The following is a 13,762-nucleotide window of genomic DNA, read 5'->3' as shown; positions in this document are numbered from 1 at the left end:
GTCGAATTTCATCCCATCTCCTCTTTGACGGCCTCATCTCCCATCGAGTTTGAAATCAAAAGACAACCCGAAGATTACATCGATCTGAAGTAAGTAAAATAATAGAATTGTATCTATAAGCAATTCGTTTGTTTGACTTGGTTAGAAGTGTATTTATAAGCACTTCGTTTCCATAACTTGTCAAATAGTCATTTTGATATTAGGGTTTGTAAGTAAAAAGTGAGCGAGAGTTTCTGTTAGGTCCCCGCGTTCCATGTTTTGAGGGTGATGATATAGGTCTTGTACGTTTTGGTATTAGGGGATGTTTTCCTTCATGTCCGTGCTTGACAAATATAAAGAGAACGCTCGTCAGTCTCGCTACCCATTTTCAACGATAAACTAAAAGATGAGGAGGAAAAGCGAATTGCTTGAAGTCCAAATGCACCTGGAGTATGCCAGACGTTTACTGGATGAGCTGGCTAATGGAGGCCATAGTCGAAGAGGCCAGGTTAGAGGCGGAGTAGGATGAGAAAAAAGTATTAAGAGGAGGTAAAGAAGAGAGGAATCATGCCTCACATGCTGAGACCTAGGTTGAGGTCAAGCCTGAGGTGAGGACGGATCCACAGACAGTACCAGCACCACCGCCACAGCCTCTGACACCAGTACAAAGACCAGTGGTTCGCCAGACTGAAAACTGGGAAGAGGAAATGAGGAGACCACAGCATCCACGCATGTGACATAGGAGAAGAGAGAGGGAAGGCTTTACTCAAAGTGAAGACCGTGAGAGTTAAGCCAGTATCCTCCCTCAGCGCTCCTAACCACATGCAACAATTGGGAGAAGGGTTTGAGCCGGAGATGTGTCTGTGGTGCCAGACATGGGAGGTACCGATATTAAGAGGTGCATCTGGAGTTCTAAAAACAGTCCTTCTCAGTGCTACCCAAATCTCTAGAAATGAGACACTATTCAAGTTGCCAATTGGTGTGAATGTGGAGTAGTGCGATGCGATTATAAACACTCACTCTTTTACTGATGTGATTGTGTGTGTGTGTGTGTGTTTGTGTGAGAGAGAGCACGCGTACTTTTGTGTGGATAGTAGAGTGTGTGTTTGCATAAGTGCGCAAATGTTTGTGTGGATAGTAGCGTGTGTTTGCATAAGTGCGCATACGTTTGTGTGGATAGTAGATTTTGGAAGTTTTTAAGCGTTCGTGTACGTTTGTGTGGATAGTAGATATTGTGGGGTTTTTTTTATAGTATAATTTGGAGTTGTTTTTCCTCCTAAACGAGTGTGGATAGTATATTTTGGTTTTATGGATAGTATAGTAAGGGTTAGTTTTTCTCCTTTCCATGTGGATGGTTTGTTTTTGCTCCTTACCTTTGTGTTGATAGTATATATGTGGTTTGTGGATAATATAGTAAGGGTTTGTTTTTCTCCTTCCCGTGTGTGGATAGTAGATATTATGGTTTTTGATAGTATGTGTTGGGTTTGTTTCTTCTCCTCTTGTGTGTATATTATTTTTTGGTTTTGATTGTTCTCGTTCCCCTGTGTGGATAGCAGATATTGGGGTTTTTGATAGTGTAATTTGGGTTTGTTTTTCTCCTCGTGTGTGGATAGTATATTTTGGTCTGTTTTTGCTCCTCACCTCTGTGTTGATAGTATACTTCTGGTTTTTTGATAATATATAATAGTTTTTACCTTCCCTTGTGTAAGTTAGTTGAATTAACGCGGTTTTCGTACTGTTGCATATGTACCACGGTTTTATGACTGCACAGCAGCCTGGTAATTAATCCTGGTGCCTCAGGCGTTTATGTGCACAAAACGCACCGTTAATTAGCCTCAGCCGTGACTCCAAAATTGGATCGTAACGGTCTGAATGGAGGGCTTTCATCAGTGGGACAGGACCCACGCACTCATGTTCTTAAGGAAATTCTTGTTTACCAAAGCACTATGCAAGGTCAGTCGCGATTGGCTGGCGACTATGGCGTCACACTGGGACACCTGTGTTTTAGCGGGTGGAAATCGTTCCATATCTCCGCTCACGTACGAATGTCCGGGAGTAACAAGGGAGGAAAAAACGGTCTGGCAAGAAGGCTCTCCGCACGAGAGTCACTAAACACCAGCCCGTACTAAATCAAATTTTAGTCCAGTTATTTAATAGACCCTAACATAACCAATAATGTGTAAGCCACCCGTGCAATTGGGTTAAATCCAAACAAGTCTTGTAACTTTCCTATCTCCTAACAATTCCAATAGTACTAGTACATACTGTACATGATAATTTCACAAACAATTTCAATTTGCTAAATGTCTAAGCGACATATAAAAAGTCCAGTCACTATTAAGTAAATAAGTTTTAATTTTGAAGCAGGCGATTAAAGGATCATGTCAATACTGAGGTTTTATCGAATTCGGAAACCAAGCCAAAAGGGTTCCCTTAAATAAAAGGCAATTTGGTAGCCCTAATAAGGGCTGTTATTCTTCCCCAGGTGGGAAGTTGCCAAGGCGTTCTTCTTCCTCGCAAACTTCCTCCGCCGTCCGAGTTTCATTCCGCTGTCTTAGTGGGAATGCCTGGAACTTCTGGAATTCGCAAAGGAATTCTGCAGCGTCAAGTAGAGTTGTCATCGGGTATTTTGTGTATGCAGCGCTGAATCGTTTCAGTAGGATGCGTCTTCCGGTATGTTATAGCTGTGATTCTGTATGGATAGTACATAATACGTGAAGTGAGTGTAAGGGATGTTTTCCTTCACGCCCGTGCTTGACAAATATAAAATGAAAGTGTTCGTCATTCGCGCCATTCAACATTGAATAAACGAAGATGACAATAGAGTTGTTCAACAAACTGAAGGATAGTTGGTACTGGATTGTGGATGCCTCCTATGTGGTGGAAAAGATACAACATGAATAGAGGTATCTAGTTACCAAAGGCTTTGTGACAAGTCAAGTGACCAGCCTGATTGTAGCCAGGGGCCTGGTTGAAGGTATGATGGAGGAGGAAGTCGAAATGTTAAGAGGTTTCATTCAACTTCCTTATGTGAGAGTTGGAACCTTGAAGGAGGCCATTGATAATGTGATGAAAGTCAGGTCCTTTTTAGAAGACATAATGCATTGGACAGAGTGCTCCTTTGTCAAGTAGGGGCTGGACCAACTAAAGAAAAGAGATGAATAATGAGAAAAGTGCTGAAAGAAGAAGTGAAGAAGATAAAAGACAGGTGGGTTAAAGAAAGAAAGGGCAAAGAAAACAGAAGGAAAAAAGAGGAGTTTGAAAGACTGATTGAAAACTGGAAGAAGGTGCAAAAGAAATTTAGATCAGTAGAACATCCTGACTGGATTCCAGAGACGGAAAAGAAGAAGAAAAGAATTCCAGAGACGGAAAAGAAGAAGAAAAGAATTATTGAGAAAGTGAGGAATTGGTGGAAGAACTGGAGAAAATAGAAGAACATAAAGTTCCTTTTCAGGGCCACTTATATGCCTCGAAAACCTTTGCTTTCTTGCCAATTTTTTTTTTAGTCGGTTGTATAGTTGTTTATGTTTGTATGTTGCATATTTTCTGTGTTATCTATGTCTCTGTCCCGCCAATCCCGTTCCCGCCAACCATTGTAGGTTTTTCCTCCCCCCACCCCCCGCTCTTTGGACCTATTGAGGTCAGCCCTTTGCTACATTTTACCAATCTTTAGTCCTGTGACGTTACCTTCCCTGTTCCATTCCTAGTGTCCCTAGACAGGCCCAATATGTTTTGTCCCTCTATAGACCCACCCATGTTAAAATTTCCTATGTTAAGTTCCTATTGTGCCTACACTGGCCCACAATGATAAATTACCCACTGTCCCCAGAGTGCCGGGACCCTGTTTTTAATGGTAAGTCCCATTGTCCCTAGGGTGCCCCACTATGCGTGATGTTTCTTTACTCACGTCAAAACCTGTTCTGATTCTTCCAAAATAACTGTAACAAGATAATATCTGGCTGAAAAAGAAACACGCACAAAATGTGGCTATCTTATTTCCTAATGGATACCGGTGGTCTCTTTGAAAACTGCCTGGGGGTAATAACACTGACATGTTATAATGTCGGGTTTTCCGGTGTCTAATCCTAATCGGACCGTTGACATCACTGGTTGATTGAAAAACAAACTGAGTTTCTCACTACCGAGGCCAGGTTATCTTTGAATTAACCGCAAGTTGACGGTGACGCAATGGCTAAGTCACGGACAGGTAGTTTTTTTGTTTCAGAATCGGTCTAAGGTCGTAATATTATATAACCCGTATTGCCATTACCCAAATTACGAATTCAATCAGTATACATTTTAAACACGAGGCAGATATGTTAGCAAATATTCTCACACAACGTGACACAACGAAATAACATCAACACAGTTTGTAGATTAAACCGTTCCCAATCAGTAGATTTTGAATACTATTCACAAGAATTTCCAATCCAGTTGTTCTTTGTTGCACGCAGCTTGACATGGTGCTAACGAGTGTTGCTAGGTGTTCCAAATCGTAAACTTCATATAAATTCAACAGACCGCTTCAAACCTACAAGCCGCAATCTTTCGCCTCGATCATTCAAAGGACACACTTGCTAGCAATATGTTTTTCTTCAAGCTTATTTCGACTGCGAGAAAATGTTGTTTTCCTAGTCTTTTATTTTAGCAGCAACATCATGTTTCGTTTGCTATGATCGAGACTTAATTAGCAACTTAATGAACTACATCATATATGTTGCTTGAAAACATGCAACAGGTACGAAGGGAGCTATGGTACTCTTCCATCAAGAAAACGCTTTTGACCGATTAGAACACAACTATATCCAAAAAGTATTAGAAAAATTCGGAATTCTGAAAAGGGACTGAAATCCTATACACAGAAATAAATTCATGTACACAGGTTAATGGGAAATGTACGAAGAAATTTGACATACAACGATCGGTGAGGCAAGGTTGCCCACTATCCATACTATTATACGTAATTGCAATTGAAATTCTAAGCAACAAAATAAGGATAAATCCAGGAATACAAGGTATACATATTTCAAACCTAAAAGAGGAATTTAAAATGCTCCAACATGCTGATGATTGTACGAACTGTTTAAGAGATGCAAAATCTTTTATACACTTAGAGAAAGAATTTGAAAATTGCGGGAAAGCATCAGGCTAAAAAATAAACCATTATAAGACCGAAATTCTAAAAATAGGAAACTGGAGAGGAAACCCATCTGGGTTTCTTCCCCAACTACTAAGAGATACAGTGAAAGCGCTAGAGATATACTTTGGGGGAAAAGAGATCATAGAAAACTACAAACACATAATCGAAAAAATCGGAGAAAATGCACAAATATGGGCCCTAACGCCACTATGCATAATAGAGCGGACCCAATTGGCTAAAACATACTTGTATTCAAATATGAATTAGATAATTAGATCCATTGATATGGAAAACAAAATTTTAAATAAGCTAGATAATGAAATAATTAACTACATATGGAATTACAAGACCCATTACATTATAAATGAGACTCTTTATAGAGCAAACAGTAGAGGGGGCCTGGGACTGCCAAGCCCCCCTACTTCTAAAACTGTCAAATATAATAAATATAATGAAAAAGTGCAACCTTTTACGGGGACAGCATGGGAGGCCCTGTATATCTACTGATTCGGCTTCGCTATAAGATCTGTCAAAATTCAAAGTATAATTTTTTAATATCTACACAACGTCTGGCTTACAGGCGAAGAAACTGTAAGACGTCGTATAATTAGAACAGTACCGAAATGCCCTTTATGTAAAGTAGCAAATTTTACAAAACTCCATACGATTGCCCAATGCGACAAAACCAAAAATAATACAATTAGTTTGATAACGGAAATATGTAAGAAGTATAAATACCACAGGAATAATATTTTATATATAGATGTAAATTTCGAAAATAAGGTAGTTTCAAAAATAATTGTTTATATTACCACAGTTATGCTATCATGTGGCCAAGTAGTAAGAATTCCAATATAAAAGTTTTAAAAATTAAACCCAACTAGACATCATCACATAGTGTAACACTAGACCAGGGGAGGGGGAGATGGGTAAGGGACTCCGGTATACCGCGTAAGGGCGGTACCGCAAACGGGCCGGAGCCACGTTCTCTTCTCTCACGGCGAGTGTCAAAGAAAACAAAATGACAAATAGAAATAATGATCTCATCCTCTAACTTGATTGTACACATTTCAGAAGTTAAAACTGGAATATAAATAAATGTTAATTTTCTGTAAAAAAAATAACCCACCTTTTAATTGTTGTTATTTTTTCTTTCCAGGCCTGCGAAAGAGCCCCAGAAAATCCAGTAAAAGAAGAAGAAAAAATACCCCATCAAAAATTTGCAGATAAATATATTTTTGGTATAAATTCTTTTATGAAAGAATACAAACACACGAACATTGGGGGGAAACGCAAACACATAAAAACACTTTTATTTTTGGGGGGAAATTTGGGAGGGGGGAGGGGGCATCTGTCTGGTGCCCCCAAAAAGAAAAAAGATTATTCAAAGTACAACCTTGCTAGCAATATGTTTTTCTTCAAGCTTATTTCGGTTGTGACTCCCTGGCGACAATCAGCTTAGAAATTATAAATCACTGAATGAAATAATTAAACTTCGCGCATTTTTAAAAAATATAACTGATGCCTTCTATGTTTTTTAAAAATCGGTTTGGGGGTGGTGGTTATAAACCAACAGGATGGCGTGAAAACAATAATTCTAAGATTGTATTCTTTCGGTATTTGTGAAAACTGTAATTCTTCTACAATAAATTGACATACTTTGAAATAATGAAAGCTAATACATGTAGATACCCCCTCCCCCAGCTCTCTTGCATTTTTAAGTCGCAAGTGCAAAAACATTCAGGCAGTGAACAAAGTATGTATGTATGTATGTATGTATGTATGCATGCATGTATGCATGCATGTGTAGTATTTAACTCCACGTTAGCAAAATCCTGGATATAAGGTGATGATTGAAAACTGAGTTCTAAAAATATAAAGGGAAACACTGCGAAAAAAACCTTCAGGATAAAATCATAACTCGAAAAGTCCTGATTTTGAAGGCTTTGCGATTCGAAGAAGAAAAACTCCATAAAAAATCAACATTTATTCCTTTAGATAAGGTTTCATGTAAACAATACAACGTTCGTGTTTGGATGATACACTGTAAAGAATGGGTATTTTTATCGGAAAGTCATAAGAACCCCCCCACCACCACCACCACCACGCCCTTTTCAGCGGGATGGCAATAAAATGTCACATCCGGGATTAAATTATATGAATTAATATTTGCACCGCTTCCAGCTCCTGCCACGATTGTCTGCTGCTGATGTCGTTGATTGTAGGCAAATCAGCGTTCGGTAAAGAAACAAAAGAAGAAGAAGAAAAAAATAACGAAAAAAGTTTGTTAAACATTGACATTTCATTAGTACACTACTGAATTTATGAGATTTTTCTGTTTGTTTGAAACACTGTAAAGTAAGATTGGAACAACTTGTACTCTTGAAGAGAGATTGTGCGTGCATTTAAAATGGATTTAAACATACTACCATGAAACTTGAGGCCGATATCAGTATCACCTTCTCTCTTCCGATTCCTAGACCAAAGATATGTTCTTCTTTCTTAGATGACATGACTGGTGGCAGACACCAGTCATATTATACCCTCCGCCACAAAACTAATGCCCCCCCCCCCCCCCGCAAACAAACAAACAAATAGGCGGAAAACAACTTGCCAACAACCCCATCCTGTTCGCGGTAGCACGAAATACCGCAAATTATCGAAACTAGCCCTGAACTGTATGGAAAAGCCCGGGAAAGTTCAAATTGAGAGCTAGAAAGTAAGGACATATTTATCTAACGCATAATTACATATGTTGGCACACTCTAAACAAAAGCTGTACTTAAGTAACCACCATAAAGGTTATTTACGCACATTTACTCATCATAATTATAAATTAAAGTTTTAAAATCTAATACTAATTTTATTTAACCAAAGTCTATTCAGTCATGATTATTGAATGCTTTGCACCTTAATTGTCATCAAGAAACTTTCAGATGAAAATTTTCGATCGCTATGAACATTTATAATTGTGACCAGGTACTAAACTGGGTAAAAAAAGAGTACATCAAGTCTGATTGTCATATTATAGGATACTGTAGGTTGATTTTTTTAAATCAACATGCATAGCTTTCGTCATGAAAAGACTGCATGTAACATTCAATCTGGATTGTACTGCATCACACCTAGGCCAATAAATCAGCCCTTCACCTATGATAGTATTGATTTTCGGGTGAGGGGCTGATATCACCTATTCATTAAAAGCTGTAATTATCTGCATACAAGTTTGTCTGCAAATATCATTGTACATGTTATACACTTACCGGTATTTCTCGTGGCTGTGCAGCTACCATCAGCTGAAGGTTCTTTTGGTGATGTGTAGATTATATTTCCTGAGCAAATCATATGTTTGGTGACTTGTAAATCCACCTGGAATAGCACAACCATTTGTCCTGTGGCCATTTTGAATTTCACGCTTGATATGGCTGTTACCAATTACCAGTATGATTATTATTTGTAATTATTTTAATAATAATACAGAGCAAAACAAACTTCGATTTAATGATTTTTTCTATGAACTAATTACTTTTTTAACTATTTCAAATGCAATTCATGTATTGATGTACCATGGATGTACTTGAACGGTCTGATATATAGTGAATGGTAATGTACACACAGAATGATGATGACACAATTGATTGTAATTTGCTCAATTTGGAAATGCAATCATAATAATTTAATTAATCTAATGTATGGTGTAGTTACCTACGACATATTATCCTTAGACGGTATGCATGTGCAAGAGAGAGTTGTATAAATGAGCGTATGCCTTTGTTTATAAAAAAACTTGGAAGTCAGCCACAAAGTTTGTTTATTTTGTTAAGAGAAGGAAACAGTGAGTATCAAAGTGGCCAAGTTGAATTAACCTATAACTGTTGCCATGATGTGTCAACATTATGCATATGACCATGTTAAATTGAATGCTTATTAACAATTTAGAGTATCTGTTGAAGCTTGTCATGAATAATGTGTAAATAATTCGTAATACTTATTTAAAGATGATTTAATTTCAGTGCTCACCACCAATATGCAGCTGATTAAAAAGATCTGTTCAGTTACTATATATATATATATAAAACAAACAAATAAAACAGAAAAACGGTTAAGTTTGCGAAACTTTACATGACTGTTTCTATAGGAATTCAACCTTTCAACTTTATTATCTTTCAACTATTTTGTTTCAGATTGTTACTGATACTGGAAAATATTTGTATTGACCTAGAAATTGATGAGCCATAACGACATTTGTTATTTTGTGTAATTTTATGTAAGCGCACATTATATCCAGATATTTTATTGTTATAGTAGCCATAGGCTATTAAGCAAAGTTAGAGAATTATTTAAAAGAAAATGCGTCAGTTGCGAAAGATAATTTTGTGCATAGTTGTCTTTTTCTAGTCTTCTTGGTTTGAACTGCTTGGTTCCAATGTTCTAAAGCAGCGTATCCATTAAGATTCCTTTTCTTTCCTAGTTTGTGGACTCTAGTCTGGGTTGTGAGCAATTGCTGTAAGTGTTATATCACTGAAAGTGTGGCCAGGGGAGAAGTGTTCTGTCCCTGGACTTCTGTACAAAATTTGTTGGTTTTTGTACTTTCCTTTTTCTTAATTTAAGATCATAAGCGTGATAATAGAAAATTGAAGATTTCAGAAAATTTTGTTTTTGAAATTTTAAAATCATTTGTTTCAAATTTTTTAAAAGTTGAAGGTATTATTTGCATGTGTGTGTTTTTGGATTTTTAATATTGCATTAAGAATTTGAGTCATATTGCTTTGATGACTGCAGTGTGGCAGCTTATAGTAATGTCTAGCATTCTAGGAAAATATATTATTTGTTGAATTTTGCAAAAGTTGTTTGTTTTTGCTATTTTCTATTACTTGGTTTAGAGCATAGATTTTTTAATAATATTGATGTCTAGGACTGGGGCATCATGCCGCAGACATGTAGCTTGAAGTTCCACCCAGCCACATTATCCTGACACCAGGTTGACTAGTCCTAACACTAACCTCTTAATGCTGAGTGCCTAGCGAGGCAGCTGTTAGTACCATTTTTATAAGTCTTTGATATGACTAGGCTGGGGTTTGAACCCGCAGCCTCCAGCATCCAAGGTGGACAATAACCACTAGACCACCAAAGCAGTCAAAAGTGCTTTAGGTTTGATTAGTAAGTCTCCATCTGACTCTAACATGGAAGTGTTGGAATTGCAATTACCAGACAATAATGGAACTGACTTAAGAAAGCTTGAGCTTCAGAAAGAAGGGAAACTAATGCAATTGCAGTTGCAGAAAGAGAAAAAAGATACAATACAATTGCAGTTATGGAAAGTTGAAAGAGAGAGAGAGAGAAAGGGAAAGAGAAGATAAGCTAATGCAGATGTAACTGCAATGTGAAAAGGAAGAAAGAGAAATGCAGAGAGAAAAGGAAGGGAATTTCAATTTAGATTAAAAGAATTGGAACTGGCAAGTCGAAATCAATCCCCCACTTTGCACACAAGTTCATGTTTTGATGTTACTAAAACTATTAGGTTACTACCCTCTTTTAAGGAAAAAGAGGTTGTTAAATATTTTCCTATTTTGAAAAAATTGCTGAAAATTTGCAATGGCCAAGAAAGCATTGGACTCTTTTATTACAAGTGCACGTTTTAGCAAAGCTGATGACATCTGCACTACCTTGTCATTACAGCAAAGTGCTGATTATGATCTGGTTAAGGAACGTATCTTCAGGAATTATGATTTGGTATTTAAATTCATATAAAGATATATTTTTGGATTATATTATTGTAATTCAATGAAAGACTGTTGGCATATCACTATGACATCAACAGGGACATCAACACTTCCAACATTGGATTTATTTTGGAATACAAGTAAAGTATATTCTGAACTTTAATCATTAGGACTGTTAGAAATTCTATAATTATTTCAATTTAATTTGCAATACCTTGAGTTCTTTATACATTTTTCACTTTGTAATTTAGGAAATATATTATTGTTGTTGAATTTTGCAAAAGTTGTTTGTTTTCACTCTTTTTCTATTGCCTGGTTTAGAGCATATATTTTTAATAATATTGATGTCTAGCACTGTGACATCATGCTGCAAATATGTAGCATTATGTCCCACCCAGTTACATTATTCTGACATTAGGCAGATCAGTCCTAACACTAACCTCTTAATGCTGAGCACTAAGTGAGGCAGCTGTTAGTAAGATTTTTAGTAAGATTACCAACCCACCCATAAACATGGTCACATTTTAGACTGGATTCTTCATAGACCTGATGATAACATTCTACGGTCCTCCCTGGTATCCCTTGACCTTGCATCAGATCACCTCTGCATTATATGCCATCTTGATGTATCAGTCCCTAACCCTCCACCTTTATCTGCTACTAAGAGAAACCTCCGTATGATAAATAGAACCAAACTAATGCATGACATCCAAGCAAGCCTAATAACTTGCTTACCTCCTAAAGCAGAACAACTCGATAACTGCCTGCATTCATTGCTTGACAAACATGCCCCAGCTACCAAGTGCGGAGTATCAATTCAAAAGTGTTCTCCATGGTATAGCAGTGTTAGGGACCAGCTTCGCACTGCTAAAAGAGACCGCCATAAAGCTGAGAGGCTTTGGCTTTACACCAGACTCACTATTCATAAGCAAATCTATGAAGCTGCTAAGAAGAATGTCACAAATATAGTCCATGCAGCGAAATCAGCCCACTACAGTACTAAGATTATGGAAAGTTCCAGCTGCAAAGAGCTCTTCAAGATTACTAACAAGTTAATGTCAAGGAACAAATCTACACCACTTCCAACTACCTTCTATCCAGTCAACCTTCTGGACATGTTTGCAAATTTCTTCCGTGACAAAGTACAAACCATTAGAGATAAGCTTGACACAACAATTTCAATATGACTCATCATCACCATACAGTTGGGATAAAGAATTTGAGCGGCAACCATTAGCAGCATTTCAACCTGTCTCTATGGATTTCATATGTACAGTCATGATGAAGAGTGCACCAAAGTCATGTCAACTTGATCCAATTCCAACATCACTGCTGCTTGAGTGCTTAGATCCAGTATTGCCTTCACTAACTGATGTTATTAATACCTCTCTCTCATCTGGGGAATTCCCATCATTTTTCAAAACTGCCATTGTAAAGCCTCTGCTGAAGAAACCAACACTAGACCATAACGATTTAAAGAACTACTGCCCAGTTTCTAATCTCCCATTCATATAAAAAATCTTAGAAAAGGTTGTTCTATCCCAGCTTGTATCTCATCTGAATTCAAACAGTCTTTTTAGCAATGTAAAATCTGCATATCACCCTTGCCATAGTACTGAAACTACTCTTCTAAAAGTAGTTAATGACATTCTCTCTGCGTTGGATAGCAGAAAGATTACGGTCCTCACCCTCCTTGATTTGTCTGCAGCATTTTACACAATAGACCATGATATATTACTTCACCATCTCCAGCATGTATTTGGCATTCATGATACAGCCTTAATGTTGTTCAAGTCCTACTTGTTCAACAGGACACAAATTGTATCTGCAAATGGAATACACTCCAGCCCAGTTGATATATGTTGTGGTGTTCAACAGGGGTCTGTTTTTGGACCTGTTCTCTTCATTCTATACACTCAGTCGCTTTCAAGTGTCATAGATCATCATCCAGTGTCTCACCAATTGTACGCTGATGACACCCAAATATACAAATCTAGCCACCCAAATCTAGCTGTAGAGAGGTGCATTTCTGATGTGAAATCATGGATGACATGTAACAAGCTGCAGATGAATGATGATAAAACTGAGGCCATTCTAATCACAACACAAAGACTTTCTCATTCACATCCTTTACCTCAAACAATAAATATCAGCAGCACCAACATTAAATTCACACAATCAGTATGAAACCTAGGTGTTACTCTGGACAGCACTCTCACATTGCACCAACATGTCTTGAACATATGCAAGGGTGCATATCTTGAGCTGAGATGCATCAGCTCCATTTGCAAATATCTTTCAGTTGATGCCACTAAAACACTTGTGTGTTCATTAGTACTTTCAAGACTGGACTATTGTAACTCAATTCTGTCTGGTTCATCTCAATATCTGCTCCAGAAACTTCTTAAAGTTCAAAACACAGCTGCTCGGATCATATTTAGAGTACCACAATCAGAGCACACCTCCCCACTGCTCAGTATTCTACACTGGCTATCCATTCAATCCAGAATTAAACACAAAATGGGTTCTCTGTGCTACGTTTAACTGACGGACTCTAGTCCAACATACCTATCTGACCTCACCTGTTTGTACACACCAGCAAGATACTTCCGCTCCTCTTCTGACAGTCATATACTCATTATTCCCATTATGAAAACTAAGTCATATGGACAGCGTTCTTTTGCATACCAGGGCCCAGCAATGTGGAATGAATTGCCCACTGAACTTAGACACAAAGACACAGTGATCACATTCAAGAGTGCTCTCAAAACTCAGTGCCCCGAGTGGCCGAGTGGTCTAAAGCGCTCTCCGTTACGGATCACTGCCATCTCACCTCTGTCGGCATGGGTTTGAGTCCAGGATTCGGCAAATGTGGGTATGTGAGAAAGCTTGCCAGTAGCTTCTCGTGGGTCGGTGGTTC

The 13,762-nt window shown here is 37.8% G+C and overlaps 1 protein-coding gene across 1 annotated transcript in view; it reads left to right on the top strand.

The window, feature by feature from the left end:
* The first annotated feature begins 7,308 nt into the window (after positions 1–7,308).
* LOC149797412 (minichromosome maintenance domain-containing protein 2-like) overlaps positions 7,309–13,762 on the top strand; it is a 144,396-nt gene continuing 137,942 nt past the window's right edge. The window contains exon 1 of the mRNA XM_089962202.1: positions 7,309–7,401. The gene's annotated coding sequence lies outside the window, so the exon portion shown is untranslated. The remainder of the gene's footprint in view (positions 7,402–13,762) is intronic.

This window comes from Sinohyriopsis cumingii, chromosome 6 (genome assembly GCF_028554795.1).
Source record: "Sinohyriopsis cumingii isolate HCF-2022 chromosome 6, ASM2855479v2, whole genome shotgun sequence".
Classification (NCBI taxonomy): Eukaryota; Metazoa; Mollusca; class Bivalvia; order Unionida; family Unionidae; genus Sinohyriopsis; species Sinohyriopsis cumingii.
The sequence above is the reverse complement of the archived record's forward strand: the minus strand, read 5'-3'. Positions and strand labels throughout refer to the sequence as shown.